Genomic DNA, 13,613 nt, shown 5'->3' on the forward strand with positions numbered 1-13,613 from the left:
ACTTTCAAGGTGTAAGGAAAACTGAGGAGTGACTTTAATTGTACTCCACTAAGAGCCACTACGGCACGTGAGGCTAATACGCTTCCTTCCTCTTACACCCCTGGTTCAATTCCTTTCCATTACAAAGCAGCAGAAAATGTGTTAAAGTAATATTTTCAGAGCATCGGATCATTTTATTTTAAGCTTGCAATATGATGGCAATAGTTACACTTTTTCCACTGCAGCGGGATCTGCATTTAAAAATGTTTATTTTTCTTGGGGAGAGAATGTCACCATATTGGAGCCATATTCCAACTGTCTTGCACAGGTCTCTCCTCTTGGCACCACCTGTTCTGTATCTGAGCAACATGCAAACAGACCAAACTCATTTGTGAAGCAGACAGGCCCGCTATACGATACTCATTCCACTTAAGTCATGCTCTCAGTCCCTGGCTTTCTAAACTCAGAGTCCATGGCTTTCTAAGATCTGACCTCAATGCTTTCTAAGCTCTGACTCCATGGCTTTCTAAACTATGACTCCATGGCTTTCTAAGCTCTGAGTCCCTGGCTTTCTAAGCTCTGAGTCCCTGGCTTTCTAAGCTCTGAGTCCCTGTCTATCTAAGCTCTGAGTCCCTGGCTTTCTAAACTATGACTCCATGGCTTTCTAAGCTCTGAGTCCCTGGCTTTCTACGCTCTGAGTCCCTGGCTTTCTAAGCTCTGAGTCCCTGGCTTTCTAAACTCTGAGTCCCTGGCTTTCTAAACTCTGAGTCCCTGGCTTTCTAAACTCTGAGTCCCTGGCTTTCTAAACTCTGAGTCCCTGGCTTTCTAAACTCTGAGTCCCTGGCTTTCTAAGCTCTGAGTCCCTGGCTTTCTAAACTCTGAGTCCCTGGCTTTCTAAACTCTGAGTCCCTGGCTTTCTAAACTCTGAGTCCCTGGCTTTCTAAACTCTGAGTCCCTGGCTTTCTAAACTCTGAGTCCCTGGCTTTCTAAGCTCGGAGTCCCTGGCTTTCTAAGCTCTGAGTCCCTGGCTTTCTAAACTCTGAGTCCCTGGCTTTCTAAACTCTGAGTCCCTGGCTTTCTAAGCTCTGAGTCCCTGTCTTTCTAAACTATGACCTCATGGCTTTCTAAGCTCTGAGTCCATGGCTTTCTAAGCTCTGACTCCATGGCTTTCTAAGCTCTGAGTCCCTGGCTTTCTAAGCTCTGACTCCATGGCTTTCTAAACTATGACTCCATGGCTTTCTAAACTCTGAGTCCCTGGCTTTCTTAAAGCTGGGAGATAGGGAAAAAAGGAAAAGCATGAATTTTTCTTTCATTTGTTTATTATTTGTTTATTCAAATGTAAAAATAACTGGTGCTAATAATACCAGTCCTAAAGGCTGTTAAATCCTGCCAATTCCATGGAGTTTCAACCATCCTGGGTTGCTGTATTCAAATAGAGCGCCGAATGTGTTACTGAGGACGCATCATGACAATATGGTGCTATTAAAATGAAACATGATTTAACATGCTCAAGGAGTACAAGGAACTTATATATAGAACTGGATGTTTATAGAGAAGCTAAATGTACAGATGAATGAAGTAAAAAGAAAAGGGGGTCTATAAATTCACTAATGAGGAAAGTACAGGTTTAGAGCCACATCTTGACGTAAAGGGGTTGTTAAAATCCAACTTTCGCTTCATTCTTTCTTCATTTACTGAAATGCAAGATTTTTTGTCAAGGTTATTACGTATGCACATTTGATTCCTCAATCTATAGGTTCTCATTCTGTGAACGGGAATGGGAGAAATACTTGAATCAGGTCTCATTATTGTTTCAATATGCTTAGTGTTGTAGTCATGTTGTAGTCATGACAGACCAAGATAGTTAGTTGAATCTTTACCTGGTCCAAATCATACACTAACGTCCAGGAAAGACACCAGCAACTCTGAGGCCATGTTCAACAAGACTGTGACTGACTGTGTCTTTAATTGATCTAGGTGATCTATTAACTACACACCTGGTTTACCTGGTCCAAATCAGACACTAACGTCCAGAAAGACACCAGCAACTCTGAGGCCATGTTCAACAAGACTGTGACTGACTGTGTCTTTAATTGATCTAGGTGATCTATTAACTACACACCTGGTTTACCTGGTCCAAATCAAACACTAACGTCCAGGAAAGACACCAGCAACTCTGAGGCCATGTTCAACAAGACTGTGACTGACTGTGTCTTTAATTGATCTAGGTGATCTATTAACTACACACCTGGTTTACCTGGTCCAAATCAGACACTAACGTCCAGGAAAGACACCAGCAACTCTGAGGCCATGTTCAACAAAACTGTGACTGACTGTGTCTTTAATTGATCTAGGTGATCTATTAACTACACACCTGGTTTACCTGGTCCAAATCAGACACTAACGTCCAGGAAAGACACCAGCAAATCTGAGGCCATGTTCAACAAGACTGTGACTGACTGTGTCTTTAATTGATCTAGGTGATTTATTAACTACACACCTGGTTTACCTGGTCCAAATCAGACACTAACGTCCAGGAAAGACACCAGCAACTCCAGACGAACACCTTCCCTGCTGGAACCTTGTTTTTCAGTTGGTGGCACCAGTCCACCATTTTGTCGCACCCAAAAATGAAGACGCACATTTTGAGCACTCTATATAAATAAAAAAAAAAGACATACGACACTATTAGCTCAATAATGAGGGATTCGATTAAGCTGGCCCCGGTAGGAGTAGTTTGCACCAGGTGACAAGTGATTGTACTCGAAATGGGAAATGTCAAACATTTTCAACTTCCTATTCATCATCTCCAGGACCAGCCCAACATCAACAGATATGAAAATGGAGCGTTTCTATGTTTTGGAGTCAAAGAGACGGAGGAAGATAAGTGTTTCCAATGACATCATCGGTGTGAATCATGTGATTTTAACCAGGTATGAGTAGATATTGCCTACTAATTGTCTACTAAATACCTACCAAGTGTATACTAATTGTCTACTAAGTGTCTACGAATTGTCTACTAATTGGTTGATGATGTTATTGGAAAGACATCTTCCTCTGTCTTTAGCTAACCTTATCAAGCAGTTGCTTATCGAACAGATAGTTTGTTGATAGTATGAGCATCTGTGGAGCATCTGTGGAGCATCTGTGGAGCGTCTGTGGAGCATCTGTGGAGCGTCTGTGGAGCGTCTGTGGAGCATCTGTGGAGCATCTGTGGAGCATCTGTGGAGCATCTGTGGAGCGTCTGTGGAGCATCTGTGGAGCATCTGTGGAGCATCTGTGGAGCGTCTGTGGAGCGTCTGTGGAGCATCTGTGGAGCATCTGTGGAGCGTCTGTGGAGCATCTGTGGAGCATCTGTGGAGCATCTGTGGAGCGTCTGTGGAGCATCTGTGGAGCATCTGTGGAGCATCTGTGGAGCATCTGTGGAGCATCTGTGGAGCGTCTACAGATGGAAAATGTGGACGATCCAAATAAAGTGTGACCCGAAAATTCAAACATATATTTTATGGAAAAAAAGTTGTTTGTATGTTTCTGAACCTTTGAGCACCTCCTTCAATGGCTTCGCCAAGTCACATGACGGGACATTGCCCAGTGCAAATCGGGTTGCTTTAATCCTTTAGAGTCTATTGACGCACTCGTGTGTCAATCTAATGAACGTACAAAAAAATAAAAAATCCCCATCAAAATCTGTCTGTTTAAGCTGGAGATATCAGTCTTTTTGCATCACCTTCTGCATCTACGGTGTAAAGGCAGAGATAGAGTACCGTTTGTCAAGACTAGGAGACGTCCCGAAAATCGGTCTTCTCACGAAAACATCTGTAGCGTCTGAACGGCTTGGCCTACAAACTAACTACTCTGTGGAAAGGGTAGACTCTTATGAACACGATGGTGTTCTTCGTTTTGCTCAACGACCCACACAAGTGTCACAGGAAACGTCTAAATTTATCCAAGTACTGGTGTATGGAGGTAGTTTTGTCCCCCCCCCCCTAAAAATAATACAAATACAATATATATATATAACAAATCCTGAGCTTTCTTATACCTCCTAGATATAAGAAAGAGACTTAAAACCTTATTCCTTATGATTTTATTTTTTTTACTCTTTTGCCATTTATAAATGTGTTATTCAATGCGTTTCTATGGGCTATGAAAAAAGGCCAAATTCTATATTTTATCATGTCATTTTTAAAAAATATACTTTTGATACCTATTGGGGCCTTAAAATTCATAATTAAATAGCTAAATGCTAACCCCTTTACAGTGTAGGTTTCTAATGGGCCTTGTGTTTATTGGGGTCTTTGATCTTCAGAGAGAAGGAAATGTTACCCCATTCACTGAAGAAAAAGCACAGACCACGGCTGGTGTTGACTTTAGATTTTTCATTTCGGGTTGGGGGGGGGGGGAGAGAAAAGTAACAGGAGGGAGGGAAAAGTAACAGGAGGGAGGGAAAAGTAACAGGAGGAAGGGAAAAGTAACAGGAGGGAGAGAAAAGTAACAGGAGGGAGGGAAAAGTAACAGGAGGGAGGGAAAAGTAACAGGAGGGAGGGAAAAGTAACAGGAGGGAGAGAAAAGTAACAGGAGGGAGGGAAAAGTAACAGGAGGGAGGGAAAAGTAACAGGAGGGAGGGAAAAGTAACAGGAGGGAGGGAAAAGTAACAGGAGGGAGGGAAAAGTAACAGGAGGGAGGGAAAAGTAACAGGAGGGAGGGAAAAGGTCCAGATGAACTAATATTTCAGTGAATACAAAACCAGCTGGGTTTATTTTAAAGTAGTTCTCTATTGTTATAGTAATTTGTGCTGTTCATTTCATAATGTTAGTTTTGGACCTCTCTTTGTGAGAGTGGAGCCGTGTTAGATTAGCCATCTGCACAGTGTAAACACAGACCTCTTCTGTTCTAAGAAAATAACTGCATGGGATGACATTGACGGTATTGTGTCTCATTCACTCACATGTGTAACTTGGTACACAACTTATCCTGACTTCCCTCTATAATGCTCTCTGAACCCATGCACGTGAGGAACAGTGGAAATTGATTACTGGCTTATGTAGACTCTTAGAATTAGTGGTGACTTGAGGAACCTTGGAGAACCTCAAGAAACCCCTGGAGATCCTCAAGGAACCATTGCTAGTCAATGGTTCATATTTGCACCTTTGGTTCATTGAGGGGCTCCTTTAATGGTTCAACGGAGCAACAGGTGTGGCTTTAAGATAGTTATTTTGGCCCAAAAAAAGGACTTTCTGAAATCCACGCATCCAATATGCCAATGCTTCCAATCCGATAGGCTGCCACTGCTACAAAATATTATTGAAAAGGTTCAATATCTAACCCCTCATATCATAAAAAGAAAAGTTCCGGTTTGAACCTTTACACGAGGGGTTCCTCAAATAACCTTTTTTCAACTGAAAAAGGTGTGACAAAAAGGTGTGACAAAAAGGTGTGACAACCCAAAAGGTTCTCCAAGGCATCTTTACTTGAATGGGTCATAACACAAAGTGGGTTATGAGAGATTTTGCAGTCCATCGTGTACATCATAATGCTTCATCGTACATGTAATGTATGGTGAAAATTGCATGTTATGACACAATGGCAAATTAATGGCCCAGTTAATTTTTTGTTAGCTAGCTTCAAGGTTAGCGAGGCATGCCAGTAACCAGAGGGTTGGCGGTTTGAATCCCAGGTCTGACTGGAATAATCTGGTGGGGAGTGGACTGGCAACCAGAGTGGGGATGTAGCTGGGTGAAAAAATGAAATAACAATGGCATGGACCTATATTTAACTATATATTTTCATTATAGTGGTTCATGGTTGTTCATGCAGTGGTTACAATTGTCATAAAAGTTTAATACCGAAACCTTAGGGAACAAACAAGTTTGGTACAGGGATTGACATTTTTACCTGCAAATCTAATTGGACACAACTTTTGATTAATGAAATATTAGCTTCAATTTAACTTTAGAGTTGCTAATCGGGGACAGCTTTAGCCTGGGGACAGGTCATGGCTATTTCGCTGACCATATTACCAGCACTACTGCAGTCATGAGTCATGACCTCGGTCAAATTCCACGTGACTGTTGAATCAAGGTAATCTCCTTTTATGCACTCTGGACATGCGTTGCTAGTTCCCAACTTGCTAACGACCATCAGGTCGCTAAGGACCTGGTACTCAGTGCTATATTTAAGCAATACGGCACGAGGGGATGTGGTATATGGCCAATATACTACGGCTAAGGGCTGTTCTTATGCACGACGCATCACGGAGTGCCCGGACACAGCCCTTAGCCGTGGTATATTGGCAATATACCACAAACCCCGAGGTGCCTTATTGCTATTATAAACTGGTTACCAATGTAAAATAGAGCAGTAAAAATAAATGTTTTGTCATACCCGTGGTATACCGTCTGATATACCACGGCTGTCAGCCAGTCAGCATTCAGGGCTCGAACCGCTCAGTTTATAATGTCCCTCTAACCTCTTTGACATCAATGCAAATGCAATTGAAAATCCCATCAAACACTCATCGAAACTGTATCGTGCTTTTAAAACTCACCGTTAGGCAAACATTTGTTGACGTCAATGTGAAGAAAGAAGTTAAACAATAGGTTGAAACTGAGTGTAAAGCCACTGTGAATCTTGCTTCAAAGCCACAACACAACCAAATGGGTATTACTTTCTAAGGTGATTTATTCATTCAAAGCAGTTCATGTGTTGCATGAAGAGCCATCACATGCATATTACAGTAGAGCTTTATGCATAGGCCTGTATACCGTATCAGAACCAAGCATGAACAAAAAAAAGAACGGAATTAAAATAATCATTGTACATTATACAATACGTAGCCTAATAGCCTACGGTATATTACACGAACAAAAAACAACAGCTACATACATTTAAGATGTCTTTGGTGGACATAGCACAAAATAAAAATAAATAAAAATTCAAGAAAAATTCTGTTGAAGTTACATAAAAACACTTTTCTGAAAATGTATTTCAGTTTCAGAGTTTAGAAAAAAAAAAGTAACAATGCATATAAACACATTATTTCCTTTTAAGAGACCATAAATGGTCTAGGCTAAACTCCAAAATTAAACCCCCCAAAAATCTAGTAATCGCCTTTGAGTGTGGACTGTATTATGATACATTCTGGATGGCTCTGGGAGAGAACATGTAGGTCTAGGCCAGTGGTTCCCAAAAGTTTTTATTGTCCCATACCCCATACCCCATACCCCATATCCCATATCCCATACCCCATATCCCATACCCCATATCCCATATCCCATACCCCATACCCCATATCCCATACCCCATATCCCATACCCCATATCCCATACCCCATACCCCATATCCCATATCCCGTACCCCATACCCCATATCCCATACCCCATACCCCATACCCCATACCCCATATCCCATATCCCATACCCCATACCCCATATCCCATACCCCATATCCCATACCCCATACCCCATATCCCATACCCCATACCCCATATCCCATATCCCATACCCCATACCCCATATCCCATACTCCAACATTCAACCTCCAGCTACGTATCCCCTCTTGCACCAAGGTCAGCGCACTCTCAAATGTTGTTTTTTTGCCATCATTGTAAGCCTGCCACACACACACACACACTATACAGTACATTTATTTAACATAAATGTGTGTGAGTTTTTTTCCCGGCTTGTGGGAAGTGACAAAGAGCTCTTATAGGACCAGGGCACAAATAATAATATAATAATGATCAATCATTTTGCTCTTTATTTAACCATCTTACATGTAAAACCTTTTTGTTCATCGAAAATGGTGAATAACTCACCACAGGTTAATGGGACGGGTGTGCTTGAAAGGATGCACATAACTGCAATGTTGGGTTGTATTGGAGAAAGTCTCAATCTTAAATCAAATCTGTGCCTGTATTTAGTTTTCATGCTAGTGAGGGCCGAGAATCCACTCTCACAAAGGTACGTGGTTGCAAAGGGCATCAGTGTCTTAACAGCGCGATATGCCAAGGCAGGATACTCTGAGCGCAGCTCAATCCAGAAATCTGGCAGGGCTTCTGATTAAATTAAATTTTCAAAGAACCGCTTGTTGCAATTTCAATTAGGCTCTCTTGTCTAGATATCGGTAAGAGGACTGGAGGCAGGGCATGAAAGGGGTAACGATTCCAATTGTTTGTGTCATCCGTTTAGGGAAATTGCGCACCCAACTCACTCAGGTGCTTCGCTTTATCACATTTGATGTAAGCTTGAGTTCCTTTGCACACAAAAAATAATACAATGATGGAAAGACCTGTGTGTCGTCCTTGTAAATACGGACAGAGAAGAGCTCCAACTTCTTAATCAGAGCCTCAATTTCGTCCCGCACATTGAATATAGTTGCAGAGAGTCCCTGTAATCCCAGATTCAGATCATTCAGGTGAGAAAAAACATCACCCAGATAGGCCAGTCGTGTGAGAAACTCATCATCACGCAAGCGGTCAGACAAGTGAAAATGATGGTCAGTAAAGAAATCTTTAAGCTCGTCTCTCAATTTAAAAAAAAACGTGTCAATAATTTTTCTCTTGATAACCAGCACACATCTGTATGTTGTTAAAGTGTTACATGGTCACTGCCCCATGTCATTGCATAGTGCAGAAAATACATGAGAGTTAAGGGGCCTTGCTTTAACAAAGTTAACCATTTTCACTGTAGTGTTCAAAACGTCTTTCAAGCTGTCAGGCATTCCCTTGGCAGCAAGAGCCTCTTGGTGGATGCTGCAGTGTACCCAAGAGCCTCTCGGTGGACGCTGCAGTGTACCCAAGTGGTGTCGGGAGCAACTGCTTGCACGCGCGTTACCGCTCCACTATGTCTCCCGGTCATGGCTTTTGTGCCTTCAGTACAGATACCAACATGAGCAGCAGCTACGTTTGGCTACATACGGACCGTTAGTGCAATTCCCATGAGAGAGTAACGGTTAATGTGATTGGATGTTAATTATTTGACTAGGCTTCCTGTATTTGACATTGTGTTGTTATTTCCCTGAACATTATTTTTGGCAGTGAAACAAGGCTACTTAGGCGATAAAAAAAACCTCACCCAGATGTATAGCTCCCTAGGAAAATATAAACTGTTTGACTGTTTGAAAACACTTGTGTGAATCACATTTTTATTTGGCGTACCCCTGACGGCATTGCGTGTACCCCTGGGAGGAACGCATACCCCAGTTTGGGAATACCCGGACTAGGGAATACTGTTGGTTCAAATCAGATCAAATCAAACTTTATTTGTCACATGCATCGAATACGTCAGGTGAAGACCTTACCGTGAAATGCTTACTTACAAGCCCTTAACCAACACCGCAGTTCAAGAAACATTTAAGAAAATATTTTCCAAATAAACTAAAGTAAAATGTAATAAAAAGTAACACAATAAAATAACAATAATGAGGCTATATACAGTGCCTTGCGAAAGTATTCGCCCCCCTTGAACTTTGCGACCTTTTGCCACATTTCAGGCTTCAAACATAAAGATATAAAACTGTATTTTTTTGTGAAGAATCAACAACAAGTGGGACACAATCATGAAGTGGAACGACATTTATTGGATATTTCAAACTTTTTTAACAAATCAAAAACTGAAAAATTGGGCGTGCAAAATTATTCAGCCCCTTTACTTTCAGTGCAGCAAACTCTCTCCAGAAGTTCAGTGAGGATCTATGAATGATCCAATGTTGACCTAAATGACTAATGATGATAAATACAATCCACCTGTGTGTAATCAAGTCTCCGTATAAATGCACCTGCACTGTGATAGTCTCAGAGGTCCGTTAAAAGCGCAGAGAGCATCATGAAGAACAAGGAACACACCAGGCAGGTCCGAGATACTGCTGTGAAGAAGTTTAAAGCCGGATTTGGATACAAAAAGATTTCCCAAGCTTTAAACATCCCAAGGAGCACTGTGCGAGCGATAATATTGAAATGGAAGGAGTATCAGACCACTGCAAATCTACCAAGACCTGGCTGTCCCTCTAAAGTTTCAGCTCATACAAGGAGAAGACTGATCAGAGATGCAGCCAAGAGGCCCATGATCACTCTGGATGAACTGCAGAGATCTACAGCTGAGGTGGGAGACTCTGTCCATAGGACAACAATCAGTCGTATATTGCACAAATCTGGCCTTTATGGAAGAGTGGCAAGAAGAAAGCCATTTCTTAAAGATATCCATAAAAAGTGTTGTTTAAAGTTTGCCACAAGCCACCTGGGAGACACACCAAACATGTGGAAGAAGGTGCTCTGGTCAGATGAAACCAAAATTGAACTTTTTGGCAACAATGTAAAACGTTATGTTTGGCGTAAAAGCAACACAGCTCATCACCCTGAACACACCATCCCCACTGTCAAACATGGTGGTGGCAGCATCATGGTTTGGGCCTGCTTTTCTTCAGCAGGGACAGGTGGTTAAAATTGATGGGAAGATGGATGGAGCCAAATACAAGATCATTCTGGAAGAAAACCTGATGGCGTCTGCAAAAGACCTGAGACTGGGACGGAGATTTGTCTTCCAACAAGACAATGGTCCAAAACATAAAGCAAAATCTACAATGGAATTGTTCAAAAATAAACATATCCAGGTGTTAGAATGGCCAAGTCAAAGTCCAGACCTGAATCCAATCGAGAATCTGTGGAAAGAACTGAAAACTGCTGTTCACAAATGCTCTCCATCCAACCTCACTGAGCTCGAGCTGTTTTGCAAGGAGGAATGGGAAAAAATTTCAGTCTCTCGATGTGCAAAACTGATAGAGACATACCCCAAGCGACTTACAGCTGTAATCGCAGCAAAAGGTGGCGCTACAAAGTATTAACTTAAGGGGGCTGAATAATTTTGCACGCCCAATTTTTCAGTTTTTGCTTTGTTAAAAAAGTTTGAAATATCCAATAAATGTCGTTCCACTTCATGATTGTGTCCCACTTGTTGTTGATTCTTCACAAAAAAATACAGTTTTATATCTTTATGTTTGAAGCCTGAAATGTGGCAAAAGGTCGCAAAGTTCAAGGGGGCCGAATACTTTCGCAAGGCACTGTACAGGGGGAACCGGTACCGAGTCAGTGTGGAGGCTATATACAGGGGGTACCGGTACCGAGTCAATGTGCGGGGGTACAGGTTAGTCAAGGTTATATGTACATGTAGGTAGGGGTAAAGTGACTATGCATAGATAATAAACAGTGTGGCAGCAGTGTGAAAACAAATGGAGGGGTGTCAATGTAAATAGTCCGGCTGGCCATTTGATTATTTTTTCAGCTGTCTTATGGCTTGGGGCTGAAAGCTGTTAAGCAGCCTTTTGGTCCTAGACTTGGTGCTTCGGTACCGCTTGCCGTGCGGTAGCAGACAGAACAGTCTATGACCTGGGAGTAGAAGCTGTTAAGCAGCCTTTTGGTCCTTTTGGACTTGGTGCTTCGGTACCGCTTGCCGTGCGGTAGCAGACAGAACAGTCTATGACTTTGGTGACTGGAGTCTTTGACAATTTTTTGGTCTTTCCTTTAACGCCGCGTAGTATATAGGTGATGGATGTCAGGAAGTTTTGTTTCCAGTGATGTACTGGGCCATACGCAGATGCAGAGCAGTTGCCATACCAGGCAGTGATGCAACCGGTCAGGATGCTCTCGATGGTGCAGCTGCAGAATTTTTTTGAAGATCTGGGGGACCCATAGCCACATATTTTCAGTCTCCTGAGGGGGAAAAGGTGTTTTGTTGTGCCCTCTTCACAACTATCTTTGTGTGTTTTGGACCATGATAGTTCGTTGGTGATGTTGACACCAAGGAACTTGAAACTCTCGACCTGCTCCACTACAGCCCCGGTCATTGATTGTGGAGGGCGGTTTACAGAGTTAGCCTACAATTATAGTGAATTTGTATTTGATTTTAGTAATAGAGCATTTACATTTATTTTTTTTCTCAGCAGCTCTGCTATAAATAGTAGTAATAGTAGAATTAATAGTAATAATATTAGCCTACCCCACATTATTTAAACTGGGGGAAAGCGGCCTCCATTCACTATTGGAGTGCATACTGATGACATGTATTTTTGCCTGTTCCTGCCCATCTTATAATGAGTCATTCTAAATGTTTTATTTTTTTTGCATATTAGTAAAGACAAGTGTCTGATGGGTAAAAATATGATCACTTGATGAGAGAACAGCGTGTGCAGCCTGAGGCAAGGAACAGAGTGCAAGCTTTTTTTGTGCAACTTTTTCAAATAGTCCATAGTGTCACACCCAGATCTGTTTCACCTGTCTGGTGCTTGTCTCCACCTCCCACCAGGTGTCTCCCATTTGTCCCCATTATCTGCTGTGTATTTATACTTGTCGTTTTCTGTTTGTCTGTTGCCAGTTCACCTTGTCCCATCAAGTCCTACCAGCGTGTTCCCATGTTTCGTGTGCTCTAGTTTTTGGTTTTCATGGTCTTCCCAGTTTTGACCATTCTGCCTGCCATAATCCATGCATACAGGTATATCTTTCTGACTCTGCCCTGGATTACTGACCTCTGCCTGTCTGCCTGCCCTGACCCTGAGCATACCTGCCGTTCTGTACCTTATTGACTCTGCCCTGAATTACTGACCTCTGCCTGCCTGCCCTGACCCTGAGCATACCTGCCGTTCTGTACCTTATTGACTATGCCCTGAATTACTGACCTCTGCCTGCCTGCCCTGACCCTGAGCATACCTGCCGTTCTGTACCTTATTGACTCTGCCCTGAATTACTGACCTCTGCCTGCCTGCCCTGACCCTGAGCATACCTGCCGTTCTGTACCTTATTGACTATGCCCTGAATTACTGACCTCTGCCTGCCTGCCCTGACCCTGAGCATAACTGCCGTTCTGTACCTTATTGACTCTGCCCTGAATTACTGACCTCTGCCTGCCTGCCCTGACCCTGATTATACCTGCCGTTCTGTACCTTACTGACTCTGCCCTGGATTAGTGACCTCTGCCTGCCATTGGCCTGTTGTTTGTCTGCCCCCTGTTTTGTTAATAAATAAATCTGTGATTCGAGCCCTCTGCATCTGGGTCCTATTGTCGTCATAAATAGACTATAGTCACATCATGCAGCCCATATATATTTTGATTCCTAAGACATTCTACGGTTTGTATCACTCACAACTAAATTTTCCAAATAATTATAAATCTAGCATATGGGATATGTTTCAAATGATCACTTTTGCAATCAACATATTCACTTAATATGCACACTCGCTCAGGAATGGGAAAAATATAACTTCTACTTTATTGAGCTACATCCAATTATATTCTTCTCCCTATAAGGCAATATAATATAAAATAATGACTCTTATAAGCAGATTTTGTCAGCTAAATGAACTAGCTAGCCTACAGCCAATGGTATGGCGCATAGCCAGATAGTCCCGTGTAGCTCAGTTTGCAGCGCCAGGGTTGTGGGTTCGATTTCCACTGTGGACCAATGTTAAAAAAAAGTATTAAAATGTCTGCATTCACTACTGTAAGTCTCTCCGGATAAGAGCCGCTACTAAATGACTCACTACTGTAAGCCTCTCTGGATAAGAGCCGCTACTAAATGACTCACTACTGTAAGTCTCTCCGGATAAGAGCCGCTACTAAATGACTCACTACTGTAAGTCTCTCTGG

Source organism: Oncorhynchus clarkii, chromosome 1, assembly GCF_045791955.1.
Source record: "Oncorhynchus clarkii lewisi isolate Uvic-CL-2024 chromosome 1, UVic_Ocla_1.0, whole genome shotgun sequence".
NCBI classification, from domain to species: domain Eukaryota; kingdom Metazoa; phylum Chordata; class Actinopteri; order Salmoniformes; family Salmonidae; genus Oncorhynchus; species Oncorhynchus clarkii.